The 15,171-nt window shown below is 56.9% G+C and overlaps 16 non-coding genes and 3 pseudogenes across 16 annotated transcripts; all 19 read left to right on the forward strand.

The window, feature by feature from the left end:
- The first annotated feature begins 362 nt into the window (after positions 1–362).
- LOC140412726 (5S ribosomal RNA) lies at positions 363–481 on the forward strand. The gene has a single exon (XR_011941914.1). It is a non-coding gene; the product is annotated as a 5S ribosomal RNA (ribosomal RNA).
- Positions 482–1,175: 694 nt separating this feature from the next.
- On the forward strand, positions 1,176–1,294 carry LOC140412727 (5S ribosomal RNA). Its single transcript, XR_011941915.1, has one exon. It is a non-coding gene; the product is annotated as a 5S ribosomal RNA (ribosomal RNA).
- Positions 1,295–1,984: 690 nt separating this feature from the next.
- LOC140412728 (5S ribosomal RNA) lies at positions 1,985–2,103 on the forward strand. The gene has a single exon (XR_011941916.1). It is a non-coding gene; the product is annotated as a 5S ribosomal RNA (ribosomal RNA).
- Positions 2,104–2,797: 694 nt separating this feature from the next.
- LOC140415637 (5S ribosomal RNA) lies at positions 2,798–2,906 on the forward strand (annotated as a pseudogene).
- A 694-nt stretch (positions 2,907–3,600) lies between these two features.
- LOC140412729 (5S ribosomal RNA) lies at positions 3,601–3,719 on the forward strand. Its single transcript, XR_011941917.1, has one exon. It is a non-coding gene; the product is annotated as a 5S ribosomal RNA (ribosomal RNA).
- Positions 3,720–4,409: 690 nt separating this feature from the next.
- LOC140412730 (5S ribosomal RNA) lies at positions 4,410–4,528 on the forward strand. Its single transcript, XR_011941918.1, has one exon. It is a non-coding gene; the product is annotated as a 5S ribosomal RNA (ribosomal RNA).
- A 694-nt stretch (positions 4,529–5,222) lies between these two features.
- Positions 5,223–5,341, forward strand: LOC140414003 (5S ribosomal RNA). The gene has a single exon (XR_011943151.1). It is a non-coding gene; the product is annotated as a 5S ribosomal RNA (ribosomal RNA).
- Positions 5,342–6,035: 694 nt separating this feature from the next.
- Positions 6,036–6,154, forward strand: LOC140414556 (5S ribosomal RNA). Its single transcript, XR_011943694.1, has one exon. It is a non-coding gene; the product is annotated as a 5S ribosomal RNA (ribosomal RNA).
- A 690-nt stretch (positions 6,155–6,844) lies between these two features.
- LOC140412731 (5S ribosomal RNA) lies at positions 6,845–6,963 on the forward strand. Its single transcript, XR_011941919.1, has one exon. It is a non-coding gene; the product is annotated as a 5S ribosomal RNA (ribosomal RNA).
- A 694-nt stretch (positions 6,964–7,657) lies between these two features.
- Positions 7,658–7,776, forward strand: LOC140412733 (5S ribosomal RNA). The gene has a single exon (XR_011941921.1). It is a non-coding gene; the product is annotated as a 5S ribosomal RNA (ribosomal RNA).
- A 694-nt stretch (positions 7,777–8,470) lies between these two features.
- Positions 8,471–8,579, forward strand: LOC140415639 (5S ribosomal RNA; annotated as a pseudogene).
- Positions 8,580–9,273: 694 nt separating this feature from the next.
- On the forward strand, positions 9,274–9,392 carry LOC140412734 (5S ribosomal RNA). The gene has a single exon (XR_011941922.1). It is a non-coding gene; the product is annotated as a 5S ribosomal RNA (ribosomal RNA).
- Positions 9,393–10,086: 694 nt separating this feature from the next.
- Positions 10,087–10,205, forward strand: LOC140412735 (5S ribosomal RNA). The gene has a single exon (XR_011941923.1). It is a non-coding gene; the product is annotated as a 5S ribosomal RNA (ribosomal RNA).
- A 690-nt stretch (positions 10,206–10,895) lies between these two features.
- Positions 10,896–11,014, forward strand: LOC140412736 (5S ribosomal RNA). The gene has a single exon (XR_011941924.1). It is a non-coding gene; the product is annotated as a 5S ribosomal RNA (ribosomal RNA).
- A 694-nt stretch (positions 11,015–11,708) lies between these two features.
- Positions 11,709–11,817, forward strand: LOC140415640 (5S ribosomal RNA; annotated as a pseudogene).
- Positions 11,818–12,511: 694 nt separating this feature from the next.
- LOC140412737 (5S ribosomal RNA) lies at positions 12,512–12,630 on the forward strand. The gene has a single exon (XR_011941925.1). It is a non-coding gene; the product is annotated as a 5S ribosomal RNA (ribosomal RNA).
- Positions 12,631–13,320: 690 nt separating this feature from the next.
- Positions 13,321–13,439, forward strand: LOC140413285 (5S ribosomal RNA). Its single transcript, XR_011942459.1, has one exon. It is a non-coding gene; the product is annotated as a 5S ribosomal RNA (ribosomal RNA).
- Positions 13,440–14,133: 694 nt separating this feature from the next.
- LOC140412738 (5S ribosomal RNA) lies at positions 14,134–14,252 on the forward strand. Its single transcript, XR_011941926.1, has one exon. It is a non-coding gene; the product is annotated as a 5S ribosomal RNA (ribosomal RNA).
- A 694-nt stretch (positions 14,253–14,946) lies between these two features.
- On the forward strand, positions 14,947–15,065 carry LOC140413618 (5S ribosomal RNA). The gene has a single exon (XR_011942780.1). It is a non-coding gene; the product is annotated as a 5S ribosomal RNA (ribosomal RNA).
- The last annotated feature ends 106 nt before the right edge of the window (positions 15,066–15,171 follow it).

Raw genomic sequence — 15,171 nt, forward strand, 5'->3', positions numbered from 1 at the left:
GAAGAGAGAGCTGGCTTGCATTGCCTGCCTGACCCTTGTGCTGGCTGTGCTGAGAGAAGTGCGCAGCGTTGCAATGTGGAAAGGCAGCAGCGTGCAGGCGGCAGGCTGGTGTGAGGTGGGCGGGGCTTGCAGTTTTCCTTGGGGAGGTGGAGAAGAAAAAAGAGAGCTAGGTGGGGACGGCATGAAGGGGAGCGAGTATCAGGCATATAGGCTAGAATTAGCAGGAGAAGGAGAGAAAGAGGAGGAGAAGTAGAAGTAGAAGTAGAAAAAGAGAGAGAAAAAATTGAAAACAACCGGAAAGAAGAAGTGGCGAGGGTGCTAGGGTGGCCAGCTTGAATAGGCGAGAAGACGGTGCTGCAGATGCCTACGGCCATACTAGTCTGAAAACGCCCGATCTCGTCTGATCTCGGAAGCTAAGCAGACTCAGGCCTGGTTAGTACTTGGATGGGAGACCGCCTGGGAATACCAGGTGCAGTAGGCTTTTGCGGCCAGCAGTGACTGCTCACGCCAAGCACTCTCCACACCAGAGGCAGGCCAACCTTTTGCTGCTCTCTGCGTCCTCGCCATTCCTCCCAACACTTGCCTGCGGGCTCAACTCAGGCAGGCGGCTTGGTCGGGCCATTCAGCTGCTGCAGCTTTGCCGGGCCTTTGCAACGCAGCACGGTTGTTTGCCTTGGCGTGCTGCACTTTGATGGGCACGCCAGCTGGCCCGTGTGGCCGCAAGCCAGTGTGTCGGCAGGACGTTCTCTCTCCTAGCCTGAAGGCGCCGCATGAATGCAAGTTGTGGCATTGGGGCTGGTGTGGAAAGCGAAGGAAGAGAGAGCTGGCTTGCATTGCCTGCCTGAACCTTGTGCTGGCTGTGCTGAGAGAAGTGCGCAGCGTTGCAATGTGGAAAGGCAGCAGCGTGCAGGCGGCAGGCTGGTGTGAGGTAGGCGGGGCTTGCAGTTTTCCTTGAGGAGGTGGAGAAGAAAAAAGAGAGCTCGGTGGGGATGGCATGAAGGGGAGCGAGTATCAGGCATATAGGCTAGAATTAGCAGGAGAAGGAGAGAAAGAGGAGGAGAAGTAGAAGTAGAAGTAGAAAAAGAGAGAGAAAAAATTGAAAACAACCGGAAAGAAGAAGTGGCGAGGGTGCTAGGGTGGCCAGCTTGAATAGGCGAGAAGACGGTGTTGCAGATGCCTACGGCCATACTAGTCTGAAAACGCCCGATCTCGTCTGATCTCGGAAGCTAAGCAGACTCAGGCCTGGTTAGTACTTGGATGGGAGACCGCCTGGGAATACCAGGTGCAGTAGGCTTTTGCGGCCAGCAGAGACTGCTCACGCCAAGCACTCTCCACACCAGAGGCAGGCCAACCTTTTGCTGCTCTCTGCGTCCTCGCCATTCCTCCCAACACTTGCCTGCGGGCTCAACTCAGGCAGGCGGCTTGGTCGGGCCATTCAGCTGCTGCAGCTTTGCCGGGCCTTTGCAACGCAGCACGGTTGGGTGCCTTGGCGTGCTGCACTTTGATGGGCCCGCCAGCTGGCCCGTGTGGCCGCAAGCCAGTGTGTCGGCAGGACGTTCTCCTAGCCTGAAGGCGCCGCATGAATGCAAGTTGTGGCATTGGGGCTGGTGTGGAAAGCGAAGGAAGAGAGAGCTGGCTTGCATTGCCTGCCTGACCCTTGTGCTGGCTGTGCTGAGAGAAGTGCGCAGCGTTGCAATGTGGAAAGGCAGCAGCGTGCAGGCGGCAGGCTGGTGTGAGGTGGGCGGGGCTTGCAGTTTTCCTTGGGGAGGTGGAGAAGAAAAAAGAGAGCTAGGTGGGGACGGCATGAAGGGGAGCGAGTATCAGGCATATAGGCTAGAATTAGCAGGAGAAGGAGAGAAAGAGGAGGAGAAGTAGAAGTAGAAGTAGAAAAAGAGAGAGAAAAAATTGAAAACAACCGGAAAGAAGAAGTGGCGAGGGTGCTAGGGTGGCCAGCTTGAATAGGCGAGAAGACGGTGCTGCAGATGCCTACGGCCATACTAGTCTGAAAACGCCCGATCTCGTCTGATCTCGGAAGCTAAGCAGACTCAGGCCTGGTTAGTACTTGGATGGGAGACCGCCTGGGAATACCAGGTGCAGTAGGCTTTTGCGGCCAGCAGTGACTGCTCACGCCAAGCACTCTCCACACCAGAGGCAGGCCAACCTTTTGCTGCTCTCTGTGTCCTCGCCATTCCTCCCAACACTTGCCTGCGGGCTCAACTCAGGCAGGCGGCTTGGTCGGGCCATTCAGCTGCTGCAGCTTTGCCGGGCCTTTGCAACGCAGCACGGTTGTGTGCCTTGGCGTGCTGCACTTTGATGGGCACGCCAGCTGGCCCGTGTGGCCGCAAGCCAGTGTGTCGGCAGGACGTTCTCTCTCCTAGCCTGAAGGCGCCGCATGAATGCAAGTTGTGGCATTGGGGCTGGTGTGGAAAGCGAAGGAAGAGAGAGCTGGCTTGCATTGCCTGCCTGACCCTTGTGCTGGCTGTGCTGAGAGAAGTGCGCAGCGTTGCAATGTGGAAAGGCAGCAGCGTGCAGGCGGCAGGCTGGTGTGAGGTAGGCGGGGCTTGCAGTTTTCCTTGAGGAGGTGGAGAAGAAAAAAGAGAGCTCGGTGGGGATGGCATGAAGGGGAGCGAGTATCAGGCATATAGGCTAGAATTAGCAGGAGAAGGAGAGAAAGAGGAGGAGAAGTAGAAGTAGAAGTAGAAAAAGAGAGAGAAAAAATTGAAAACAACCGGAAAGAAGAAGTGGCGAGGGTGCTAGGGTGGCCAGCTTGAATAGGCGAGAAGACGGTGCTGCAGATGCCTACGGCCATACTAGTCTGAAAACGTCTGATCTCGGAAGCTAAGCAGACTCAGGCCTGGTTAGTACTTGGATGGGAGACCGCCTGGGAATACCAGGTGCAGTAGGCTTTTGCGGCCAGCAGAGACTGCTCACGCCAAGCACTCTCCACACCAGAGGCAGGCCAACCTTTTGCTGCTCTCTGCGTCCTCGCCATTCCTCCCAACACTTGCCTGCGGGCTCAACTCAGGCAGGCGGCTTGGTCGGGCCATTCAGCTGCTGCAGCTTTGCCGGGCCTTTGCAACGCAGCACGGTTGTGTGCCTTGGCGTGCTGCACTTTGATGGGCACGCCAGCTGGCCCGTGTGGCCGCAAGCCAGTGTGTCGGCAGGACGTTCTCTCTCCTAGCCTGAAGGCGCCGCATGAATGCAAGTTGTGGCATTGGGGCTGGTGTGGAAAGCGAAGGAAGAGAGAGCTGGCTTGCATTGCCTGCCTGACCCTTGTGCTGGCTGTGCTGAGAGAAGTGCGCAGCGTTGCAATGTGGAAAGGCAGCAGCGTGCAGGCGGCAGGCTGGTGTGAGGTGGGCGGGGCTTGCAGTTTTCCTTGGGGAGGTGGAGAAGAAAAAAGAGAGCTAGGTGGGGACGGCATGAAGGGGAGCGAGTATCAGGCATATAGGCTAGAATTAGCAGGAGAAGGAGAGAAAGAGGAGGAGAAGTAGAAGTAGAAGTAGAAAAAGAGAGATAAAAAATTGAAAACAACCGGAAAGAAGAAGTGGCGAGGGTGCTAGGGTGGCCAACTTGAATAGGCGAGAAGACGGTGCTGCAGATGCCTACGGCCATACTAGTCTGAAAACGCCCGATCTCGTCTGATCTCGGAAGCTAAGCAGACTCAGGCCTGGTTAGTACTTGGATGGGAGACCGCCTGGGAATACCAGGTGCAGTAGGCTTTTGCGGCCAGCAGAGACTGCTCACGCCAAGCACTCTCCACACCAGAGGCAGGCCAACCTTTTGCTGCTCTCTGCGTCCTCGCCATTCCTCCCAACACTTGCCTGCGGGCTCAACTCAGGCAGGCGGCTTGGTCGGGCCATTCAGCTGCTGCAGCTTTGCCGGGCCTTTGCAACGCAGCACGGTTGGGTGCCTTGGCGTGCTGCACTTTGATGGGCCCGCCAGCTGGCCCGTGTGGCCGCAAGCCAGTGTGTCGGCAGGACGTTCTCCTAGCCTGAAGGCGCCGCATGAATGCAAGTTGTGGCATTGGGGCTGGTGTGGAAAGCGAAGGAAGAGAGAGCTGGCTTGCATTGCCTGCCTGACCCTTGTGCTGGCTGTGCTGAGAGAAGTGCGCAGCGTTGCAATGTGGAAAGGCAGCAGCGTGCAGGCGGCAGGCTGGTGTGAGGTGGGCGGGGCTTGCAGTTTTCCTTGGGGAGGTGGAGAAGAAAAAAGAGAGCTAGGTGGGGACGGCATGAAGGGGAGCGAGTATCAGGCATATAGGCTAGAATTAGCAGGAGAAGGAGAGAAAGAGGAGGAGAAGTAGAAGTAGAAGTAGAAAAAGAGAGAGAAAAAATTGAAAACAACCGGAAAGAAGAAGTGGCGAGGGTGCTAGGGTGGCCAGCTTGAATAGGCGAGAAGACGGTGCTGCAGATGCCTACGGCCATACTAGTCTGAAAACGCCCGATCTCGTCTGATCTCGGAAGCTAAGCAGACTCAGGCCTGGTTAGTACTTGGATGGGAGACCGCCTGGGAATACCAGGTGCAGTAGGCTTTTGCGGCCAGCAGTGACTGCTCACGCCAAGCACTCTCCACACCAGAGGCAGGCCAACCTTTTGCTGCTCTCTGTGTCCTCGCCATTCCTCCCAACACTTGCCTGCGGGCTCAACTCAGGCAGGCGGCTTGGTCGGGCCATTCAGCTGCTGCAGCTTTGCCGGGCCTTTGCAACGCAGCACGGTTGTGTGCCTTGGCGTGCTGCACTTTGATGGGCACGCCAGCTGGCCCGTGTGGCCGCAAGCCAGTGTGTCGGCAGGACGTTCTCTCTCCTAGCCTGAAGGCGCCGCATGAATGCAAGTTGTGGCATTGGGGCTGGTGTGGAAAGCGAAGGAAGAGAGAGCTGGCTTGCATTGCCTGCCTGACCCTTGTGCTGGCTGTGCTGAGAGAAGTGCGCAGCGTTGCAATGTGGAAAGGCAGCAGCGTGCAGGCGGCAGGCTGGTGTGAGGTAGGCGGGGCTTGCAGTTTTCCTTGAGGAGGTGGAGAAGAAAAAAGAGAGCTCGGTGGGGATGGCATGAAGGGGAGCGAGTATCAGGCATATAGGCTAGAATTAGCAGGAGAAGGAGAGAAAGAGGAGGAGAAGTAGAAGTAGAAGTAGAAAAAGAGAGAGAAAAAATTGAAAACAACCGGAAAGAAGAAGTGGCGAGGGTGCTAGGGTGGCCAGCTTGAATAGGCGAGAAGACGGTGCTGCAGATGCCTACGGCCATACTAGTCTGAAAACGCCCGATCTCGTCTGATCTCGGAAGCTAAGCAGACTCAGGCCTGGCTAGTACTTGGATGGGAGACCGCCTGGGAATACCAGGTGCAGTTGGCTTTTGCGGCCAGCAGAGACTGCTCACGCCAAGCACTCTCCACACCAGAGGCAGGCCAACCTTTTGCTGCTCTCTGCGTCCTCGCCATTCCTCCCAACACTTGCCTGCGGGCTCAACTCAGGCAGGCGGCTTGGTCGGGCCATTCAGCTGCTGCAGCTTTGCCGGGCCTTTGCAACGCAGCACGGTTGTGTGCCTTGGCGTGCTGCACTTTGATGGGCACGCCAGCTGGCCCGTGTGGCCGCAAGCCAGTGTGTCGGCAGGACGTTCTCTCTCCTAGCCTGAAGGCGCCGCATGAATGCAAGTTGTGGCATTGGGGCTGGTGTGGAAAGCGAAGGAAGAGAGAGCTGGCTTGCATTGCCTGCCTGACCCTTGTGCTGGCTGTGCTGAGAGAAGTGCGCAGCGTTGCAATGTGGAAAGGCAGCAGCGTGCAGGCGGCAGGCTGGTGTGAGGTGGGCGGGGCTTGCAATTTTCCTTGGGGAGGTGGAGAAGAAAAAAGAGAGCTAGGTGGGGACGGCATGAAGGGGAGCGAGTATCAGGCATATAGGCTAGAATTAGCAGGAGAAGGAGAGAAAGAGGAGGAGAAGTAGAAGTAGAAGTAGAAAAAGAGAGAGAAAAAATTGAAAACAACCGGAAAGAAGAAGTGGCGAGGGTGCTAGGGTGGCCAACTTGAATAGGCGAGAAGACGGTGCTGCAGATGCCTACGGCCGTACTAGTCTGAAAACGCCCGATCTCGTCTGATCTCGGAAGCTAAGCAGACTCAGGCTTGGTTAGTACTTGGATGGGAGACCGCCTGGGAATACCAGGTGCAGTAGGCTTTTGCGGCCAGCAGAGACTGCTCACGCCAAGCACTCTCCACACCAGAGGCAGGCCAACCTTTTGCTGCTCTCTGCGTCCTCGCCATTCCTCCCAACACTTGCCTGCGGGCTCAACTCAGGCAGGCGGCTTGGTCGGGCCATTCAGCTGCTGCAGCTTTGCCGGGCCTTTGCAACGCAGCACGGTTGGGTGCCTTGGCGTGCTGCACTTTGATGGGCCCGCCAGCTGGCCCGTGTGGCCGCAAGCCAGTGTGTCGGCAGGACGTTCTCCTAGCCTGAAGGCGCCGCATGAATGCAAGTTGTGGCATTGGGGCTGGTGTGGAAAGCGAAGGAAGAGAGAGCTGGCTTGCATTGCCTGCCTGACCCTTGTGCTGGCTGTGCTGAGAGAAGTGCGCAGCGTTGCAATGTGGAAAGGCAGCAGCGTGCAGGCGGCAGGCTGGTGTGAGGTGGGCGGGGCTTGCAGTTTTCCTTGGGGAGGTGGAGAAGAAAAAAGAGAGCTAGGTGGGGACGGCATGAAGGGGAGCGAGTATCAGGCATATAGGCTAGAATTAGCAGGAGAAGGAGAGAAAGAGGAGGAGAAGTAGAAGTAGAAGTAGAAAAAGAGAGAGAAAAAATTGAAAACAACCGGAAAGAAGAAGTGGCGAGGGTGCTAGGGTGGCCAGCTTGAATAGGCGAGAAGACGGTGCTGCAGATGCCTACGGCCATACTAGTCTGAAAACGCCCGATCTCGTCTGATCTCGGAAGCTAAGCAGACTCAGGCCTGGTTAGTACTTGGATGGGAGACCGCCTGGGAATACCAGGTGCAGTAGGCTTTTGCGGCCAGCAGTGACTGCTCACGCCAAGCACTCTCCACACCAGAGGCAGGCCAACCTTTTGCTGCTCTCTGTGTCCTCGCCATTCCTCCCAACACTTGCCTGCGGGCTCAACTCAGGCAGGCGGCTTGGTCGGGCCATTCAGCTGCTGCAGCTTTGCCGGGCCTTTGCAACGCAGCACGGTTGTGTGCCTTGGCGTGCTGCACTTTGATGGGCACGCCAGCTGGCCCGTGTGGCCGCAAGCCAGTGTGTCGGCAGGACGTTCTCTCTCCTAGCCTGAAGGCGCCGCATGAATGCAAGTTGTGGCATTGGGGCTGGTGTGGAAAGAGAAGGAAGAGAGAGCTGGCTTGCATTGCCTGCCTGACCCTTGTGCTGGCTGTGCTGAGAGAAGTGCGCAGCGTTGCAATGTGGAAAGGCAGCAGCGTGCAGGCGGCAGGCTGGTGTGAGGTAGGCGGGGCTTGCAGTTTTCCTTGAGGAGGTGGAGAAGAAAAAAGAGAGCTCGGTGGGGATGGCATGAAGGGGAGCGAGTATCAGGCATATAGGCTAGAATTAGCAGGAGAAGGAGAGAAAGAGGAGGAGAAGTAGAAGTAGAAGTAGAAAAAGAGAGAGAAAAAATTGAAAACAACCGGAAAGAAGAAGTGGCGAGGGTGCTAGGGTGGCCAGCTTGAATAGGCGAGAAGACGGTGCTGCAGATGCCTACGGCCATACTAGTCTGAAAACGCCCGATCTCGTCTGATCTCGGAAGCTAAGCAGACTCAGGCCTGGTTAGTACTTGGATGGGAGACCGCCTGGGAATACCAGGTGCAGTAGGCTTTTGCGGCCAGCAGTGACTGCTCACGCCAAGCACTCTCCACACCAGAGGCAGGCCAACCTTTTGCTGCTCTCTGTGTCCTCGCCATTCCTCCCAACACTTGCCTGCGGGCTCAACTCAGGCAGGCGGCTTGGTCGGGCCATTCAGCTGCTGCAGCTTTGCCGGGCCTTTGCAACGCAGCACGGTTGTGTGCCTTGGCGTGCTGCACTTTGATGGGCACGCCAGCTGGCCCGTGTGGCCGCAAGCCAGTGTGTCGGCAGGACGTTCTCTCTCCTAGCCTGAAGGCGCCGCATGAATGCAAGTTGTGGCATTGGGGCTGGTGTGGAAAGCGAAGGAAGAGAGAGCTGGCTTGCATTGCCTGCCTGACCCTTGTGCTGGCTGTGCTGAGAGAAGTGCGCAGCGTTGCAATGTGGAAAGGCAGCAGCGTGCAGGCGGCAGGCTGGTGTGAGGTAGGCGGGGCTTGCAGTTTTCCTTGAGGAGGTGGAGAAGAAAAAAGAGAGCTCGGTGGGGATGGCATGAAGGGGAGCGAGTATCAGGCATATAGGCTAGAATTAGCAGGAGAAGGAGAGAAAGAGGAGGAGAAGTAGAAGTAGAAGTAGAAAAAGAGAGAGAAAAAATTGAAAACAACCGGAAAGAAGAAGTGGCGAGGGTGCTAGGGTGGCCAGCTTGAATAGGCGAGAAGACGGTGCTGCAGATGCCTACGGCCATACTAGTCTGAAAACGTCTGATCTCGGAAGCTAAGCAGACTCAGGCCTGGTTAGTACTTGGATGGGAGACCGCCTGGGAATACCAGGTGCAGTAGGCTTTTGCGGCCAGCAGAGACTGCTCACGCCAAGCACTCTCCACACCAGAGGCAGGCCAACCTTTTGCTGCTCTCTGCGTCCTCGCCATTCCTCCCAACACTTGCCTGCGGGCTCAACTCAGGCAGGCGGCTTGGTCGGGCCATTCAGCTGCTGCAGCTTTGCCGGGCCTTTGCAACGCAGCACGGTTGTGTGCCTTGGCGTGCTGCACTTTGATGGGCACGCCAGCTGGCCCGTGTGGCCGCAAGCCAGTGTGTCGGCAGGACGTTCTCTCTCCTAGCCTGAAGGCGCCGCATGAATGCAAGTTGTGGCATTGGGGCTGGTGTGGAAAGCGAAGGAAGAGAGAGCTGGCTTGCATTGCCTGCCTGACCCTTGTGCTGGCTGTGCTGAGAGAAGTGCGCAGCGTTGCAATGTGGAAAGGCAGCAGCGTGCAGGCGGCAGGCTGGTGTGAGGTGGGCGGGGCTTGCAGTTTTCCTTGGGGAGGTGGAGAAGAAAAAAGAGAGCTAGGTGGGGACGGCATGAAGGGGAGCGAGTATCAGGCATATAGGCTAGAATTAGCAGGAGAAGGAGAGAAAGAGGAGGAGAAGTAGAAGTAGAAGTAGAAAAAGAGAGAGAAAAAATTGAAAACAACCGGAAAGAAGAAGTGGCGAGGGTGCTAGGGTGGCCAGCTTGAATAGGCGAGAAGACGGTGCTGCAGATGCCTACGGCCATACTAGTCTGAAAACGCCCGATCTCGTCTGATCTCGGAAGCTAAGCAGACTCAGGCCTGGTTAGTACTTGGATGGGAGACCGCCTGGGAATACCAGGTGCAGTAGGCTTTTGCGGCCAGCAGTGACTGCTCACGCCAAGCACTCTCCACACCAGAGGCAGGCCAACCTTTTGCTGCTCTCTGCGTCCTCGCCATTCCTCCCAACACTTGCCTGCGGGCTCAACTCAGGCAGGCGGCTTGGTCGGGCCATTCAGCTGCTGCAGCTTTGCCGGGCCTTTGCAACGCAGCACGGTTGTTTGCCTTGGCGTGCTGCACTTTGATGGGCACGCCAGCTGGCCCGTGTGGCCGCAAGCCAGTGTGTCGGCAGGACGTTCTCTCTCCTAGCCTGAAGGCGCCGCATGAATGCAAGTTGTGGCATTGGGGCTGGTGTGGAAAGCGAAGGAAGAGAGAGCTGGCTTGCATTGCCTGCCTGAACCTTGTGCTGGCTGTGCTGAGAGAAGTGCGCAGCGTTGCAATGTGGAAAGGCAGCAGCGTGCAGGCGGCAGGCTGGTGTGAGGTAGGCGGGGCTTGCAGTTTTCCTTGAGGAGGTGGAGAAGAAAAAAGAGAGCTCGGTGGGGATGGCATGAAGGGGAGCGAGTATCAGGCATATAGGCTAGAATTAGCAGGAGAAGGAGAGAAAGAGGAGGAGAAGTAGAAGTAGAAGTAGAAAAAGAGAGAGAAAAAATTGAAAACAACCGGAAAGAAGAAGTGGCGAGGGTGCTAGGGTGGCCAGCTTGAATAGGCGAGAAGACGGTGTTGCAGATGCCTACGGCCATACTAGTCTGAAAACGCCCGATCTCGTCTGATCTCGGAAGCTAAGCAGACTCAGGCCTGGTTAGTACTTGGATGGGAGACCGCCTGGGAATACCAGGTGCAGTAGGCTTTTGCGGCCAGCAGAGACTGCTCACGCCAAGCACTCTCCACACCAGAGGCAGGCCAACCTTTTGCTGCTCTCTGCGTCCTCGCCATTCCTCCCAACACTTGCCTGCGGGCTCAACTCAGGCAGGCGGCTTGGTCGGGCCATTCAGCTGCTGCAGCTTTGCCGGGCCTTTGCAACGCAGCACGGTTGGGTGCCTTGGCGTGCTGCACTTTGATGGGCCCGCCAGCTGGCCCGTGTGGCCGCAAGCCAGTGTGTCGGCAGGACGTTCTCCTAGCCTGAAGGCGCCGCATGAATGCAAGTTGTGGCATTGGGGCTGGTGTGGAAAGCGAAGGAAGAGAGAGCTGGCTTGCATTGCCTGCCTGACCCTTGTGCTGGCTGTGCTGAGAGAAGTGCGCAGCGTTGCAATGTGGAAAGGCAGCAGCGTGCAGGCGGCAGGCTGGTGTGAGGTGGGCGGGGCTTGCAGTTTTCCTTGGGGAGGTGGAGAAGAAAAAAGAGAGCTAGGTGGGGACGGCATGAAGGGGAGCGAGTATCAGGCATATAGGCTAGAATTAGCAGGAGAAGGAGAGAAAGAGGAGGAGAAGTAGAAGTAGAAGTAGAAAAAGAGAGAGAAAAAATTGAAAACAACCGGAAAGAAGAAGTGGCGAGGGTGCTAGGGTGGCCAGCTTGAATAGGCGAGAAGACGGTGCTGCAGATGCCTACGGCCATACTAGTCTGAAAACGCCCGATCTCGTCTGATCTCGGAAGCTAAGCAGACTCAGGCCTGGTTAGTACTTGGATGGGAGACCGCCTGGGAATACCAGGTGCAGTAGGCTTTTGCGGCCAGCAGTGACTGCTCACGCCAAGCACTCTCCACACCAGAGGCAGGCCAACCTTTTGCTGCTCTCTGTGTCCTCGCCATTCCTCCCAACACTTGCCTGCGGGCTCAACTCAGGCAGGCGGCTTGGTCGGGCCATTCAGCTGCTGCAGCTTTGCCGGGCCTTTGCAACGCAGCACGGTTGTGTGCCTTGGCGTGCTGCACTTTGATGGGCACGCCAGCTGGCCCGTGTGGCCGCAAGCCAGTGTGTCGGCAGGACGTTCTCTCTCCTAGCCTGAAGGCGCCGCATGAATGCAAGTTGTGGCATTGGGGCTGGTGTGGAAAGCGAAGGAAGAGAGAGCTGGCTTGCATTGCCTGCCTGACCCTTGTGCTGGCTGTGCTGAGAGAAGTGCGCAGCGTTGCAATGTGGAAAGGCAGCAGCGTGCAGGCGGCAGGCTGGTGTGAGGTAGGCGGGGCTTGCAGTTTTCCTTGAGGAGGTGGAGAAGAAAAAAGAGAGCTCGGTGGGGATGGCATGAAGGGGAGCGAGTATCAGGCATATAGGCTAGAATTAGCAGGAGAAGGAGAGAAAGAGGAGGAGAAGTAGAAGTAGAAGTAGAAAAAGAGAGAGAAAAAATTGAAAACAACCGGAAAGAAGAAGTGGCGAGGGTGCTAGGGTGGCCAGCTTGAATAGGCGAGAAGACGGTGCTGCAGATGCCTACGGCCATACTAGTCTGAAAACGTCTGATCTCGGAAGCTAAGCAGACTCAGGCCTGGTTAGTACTTGGATGGGAGACCGCCTGGGAATACCAGGTGCAGTAGGCTTTTGCGGCCAGCAGAGACTGCTCACGCCAAGCACTCTCCACACCAGAGGCAGGCCAACCTTTTGCTGCTCTCTGCGTCCTCGCCATTCCTCCCAACACTTGCCTGCGGGCTCAACTCAGGCAGGCGGCTTGGTCGGGCCATTCAGCTGCTGCAGCTTTGCCGGGCCTTTGCAACGCAGCACGGTTGTGTGCCTTGGCGTGCTGCACTTTGATGGGCACGCCAGCTGGCCCGTGTGGCCGCAAGCCAGTGTGTCGGCAGGACGTTCTCTCTCCTAGCCTGAAGGCGCCGCATGAATGCAAGTTGTGGCATTGGGGCTGGTGTGGAAAGCGAAGGAAGAGAGAGCTGGCTTGCATTGCCTGCCTGACCCTTGTGCTGGCTGTGCTGAGAGAAGTGCGCAGCGTTGCAATGTGGAAAGGCAGCAGCGTGCAGGCGGCAGGCTGGTGTGAGGTGGGCGGGGCTTGCAGTTTTCCTTGGGGAGGTGGAGAAGAAAAAAGAGAGCTAGGTGGGGACGGCATGAAGGGGAGCGAGTATCAGGCATATAGGCTAGAATTAGCAGGAGAAGGAGAGAAAGAGGAGGAGAAGTAGAAGTAGAAGTAGAAAAAGAGAGATAAAAAATTGAAAACAACCGGAAAGAAGAAGTGGCGAGGGTGCTAGGGTGGCCAACTTGAATAGGCGAGAAGACGGTGCTGCAGATGCCTACGGCCATACTAGTCTGAAAACGCCCGATCTCGTCTGATCTCGGAAGCTAAGCAGACTCAGGCCTGGTTAGTACTTGGATGGGAGACCGCCTGGGAATACCAGGTGCAGTAGGCTTTTGCGGCCAGCAGAGACTGCTCACGCCAAGCACTCTCCACACCAGAGGCAGGCCAACCTTTTGCTGCTCTCTGCGTCCTCGCCATTCCTCCCAACACTTGCCTGCGGGCTCAACTCAGGCAGGCGGCTTGGTCGGGCCATTCAGCTGCTGCAGCTTTGCCGGGCCTTTGCAACGCAGCACGGTTGGGTGCCTTGGCGTGCTGCACTTTGATGGGCCCGCCAGCTGGCCCGTGTGGCCGCAAGCCAGTGTGTCGGCAGGACGTTCTCCTAGCCTGAAGGCGCCGCATGAATGCAAGTTGTGGCATTGGGGCTGGTGTGGAAAGCGAAGGAAGAGAGAGCTGGCTTGCATTGCCTGCCTGACCCTTGTGCTGGCTGTGCTGAGAGAAGTGCGCAGCGTTGCAATGTGGAAAGGCAGCAGCGTGCAGGCGGCAGGCTGGTGTGAGGTGGGCGGGGCTTGCAGTTTTCCTTGGGGAGGTGGAGAAGAAAAAAGAGAGCTAGGTGGGGACGGCATGAAGGGGAGCGAGTATCAGGCATATAGGCTAGAATTAGCAGGAGAAGGAGAGAAAGAGGAGGAGAAGTAGAAGTAGAAGTAGAAAAAGAGAGAGAAAAAATTGAAAACAACCGGAAAGAAGAAGTGGCGAGGGTGCTAGGGTGGCCAGCTTGAATAGGCGAGAAGACGGTGCTGCAGATGCCTACGGCCATACTAGTCTGAAAACGCCCGATCTCGTCTGATCTCGGAAGCTAAGCAGGCTCAGGCCTGGTTAGTACTTGGATGGGAGACCGCCTGGGAATACCAGGTGCAGTAGGCTTTTGCGGCCAGCAGTGACTGCTCACGCCAAGCACTCTCCACACCAGAGGCAGGCCAACCTTTTGCTGCTCTCTGCGTCCTCGCCATTCCTCCCAACACTTGCCTGCGGGCTCAACTCAGGCAGGCGGCTTGGTCGGGCCATTCAGCTGCTGCAGCTTTGCCGGGCCTTTGCAACGCAGCACGGTTGTTTGCCTTGGCGTGCTGCACTTTGATGGGCCCGCCAGCTGGCCCGTGTGGCCGCAAGCCAGTGTGTCGGCAGGACGTTCTCTCTCCTAGCCTGAAGGCGCCGCATGAATGCAAGTTGTGGCATTGGGGCTGGTGTGGAAAGCGAAGGAAGAGAGAGCTGGCTTGCATTGCCTGCCTGACCCTTGTGCTGGCTGTGCTGAGAGAAGTGCGCAGCGTTGCAATGTGGAAAGGCAGCAGCGTGCAGGCGGCAGGCTGGTGTGAGGTAGGCGGGGCTTGCAGTTTTCCTTGAGGAGGTGGAGAAGAAAAAAGAGAGCTCGGTGGGGATGGCATGAAGGGGAGCGAGTATCAGGCATATAGGCTAGAATTAGCAGGAGAAGGAGAGAAAGAGGAGGAGAAGTAGAAGTAGAAGTAGAAAAAGAGAGAGAAAAAATTGAAAACAACCGGAAAGAAGAAGTGGCGAGGGTGCTAGGGTGGCCAGCTTGAATAGGCGAGAAGACGGTGTTGCAGATGCCTACGGCCATACTAGTCTGAAAACGCCCGATCTCGTCTGATCTCGGAAGCTAAGCAGACTCAGGCCTGGTTAGTACTTGGATGGGAGACCGCCTGGGAATACCAGGTGCAGTAGGCTTTTGCGGCCAGCAGAGACTGCTCACGCCAAGCACTCTCCACACCAGAGGCAGGCCAACCTTTTGCTGCTCTCTGCGTCCTCGCCATTCCTCCCAACACTTGCCTGCGGGCTCAACTCAGGCAGGCGGCTTGGTCGGGCCATTCAGCTGCTGCAGCTTTGCCGGGCCTTTGCAACGCAGCACGGTTGTGTGCCTTGGCGTGCTGCACTTTGATGGGCACGCCAGCTGGCCCGTGTGGCCGCAAGCCAGTGTGTCGGCAGGACGTTCTCTCTCCTAGCCTGAAGGCGCCGCATGAATGCAAGTTGTGGCATTGGGGCTGGTGTGGAAAGCGAAGGAAGAGAGAGCTGGCTTGCATTGCCTGCCTGACCCTTGTGCTGGCTGTGCTGAGAGAAGTGCGCAGCGTTGCAATGTGGAAAGGCAGCAGCGTGCAGGCGGCAGGCTGGTGTGAGGTAGGCGGGGCTTGCAGTTTTCCTTGAGGAGGTGGAGAAGAAAAAAGAGAGCTCGGTGGGGATGGCATGAAGGGGAGCGAGTATCAGGCATATAGGCTAGAATTAGCAGGAGAAGGAGAGAAAGAGGAGGAGAAGTAGAAGTAGAAGTAGAAAAAGAGAGAGAAAAAATTGAAAACAACCGGAAAGAAGAAGTGGCGAGGGTGCTAGGGTGGCCAGCTTGAATAGGCGAGAAGACGGTGCTGCAGATGCCTACGGCCATACTAGTCTGAAAACGCCCGATCTCGTCTGATCTCGGAAGCTAAGCAGACTCAGGCCTGGTTAGTACTTGGATGGGAGACCGCCTGGGAATACCAGGTGCAGTTGGCTTTTGCGGCCAGCAGAGACTGCTCACGCCAAGCACTCTCCACACCAGAGGCAGGCCAACCTTTTGCTGCTCTCTGCGTCCTCGCCATTCCTCCCAACACTTGCCTGC

This window comes from Scyliorhinus torazame, chromosome 4 (assembly GCF_047496885.1).
Source record: "Scyliorhinus torazame isolate Kashiwa2021f chromosome 4, sScyTor2.1, whole genome shotgun sequence".
Lineage (NCBI taxonomy): Eukaryota > Metazoa > Chordata > Chondrichthyes > Carcharhiniformes > Scyliorhinidae > Scyliorhinus > Scyliorhinus torazame.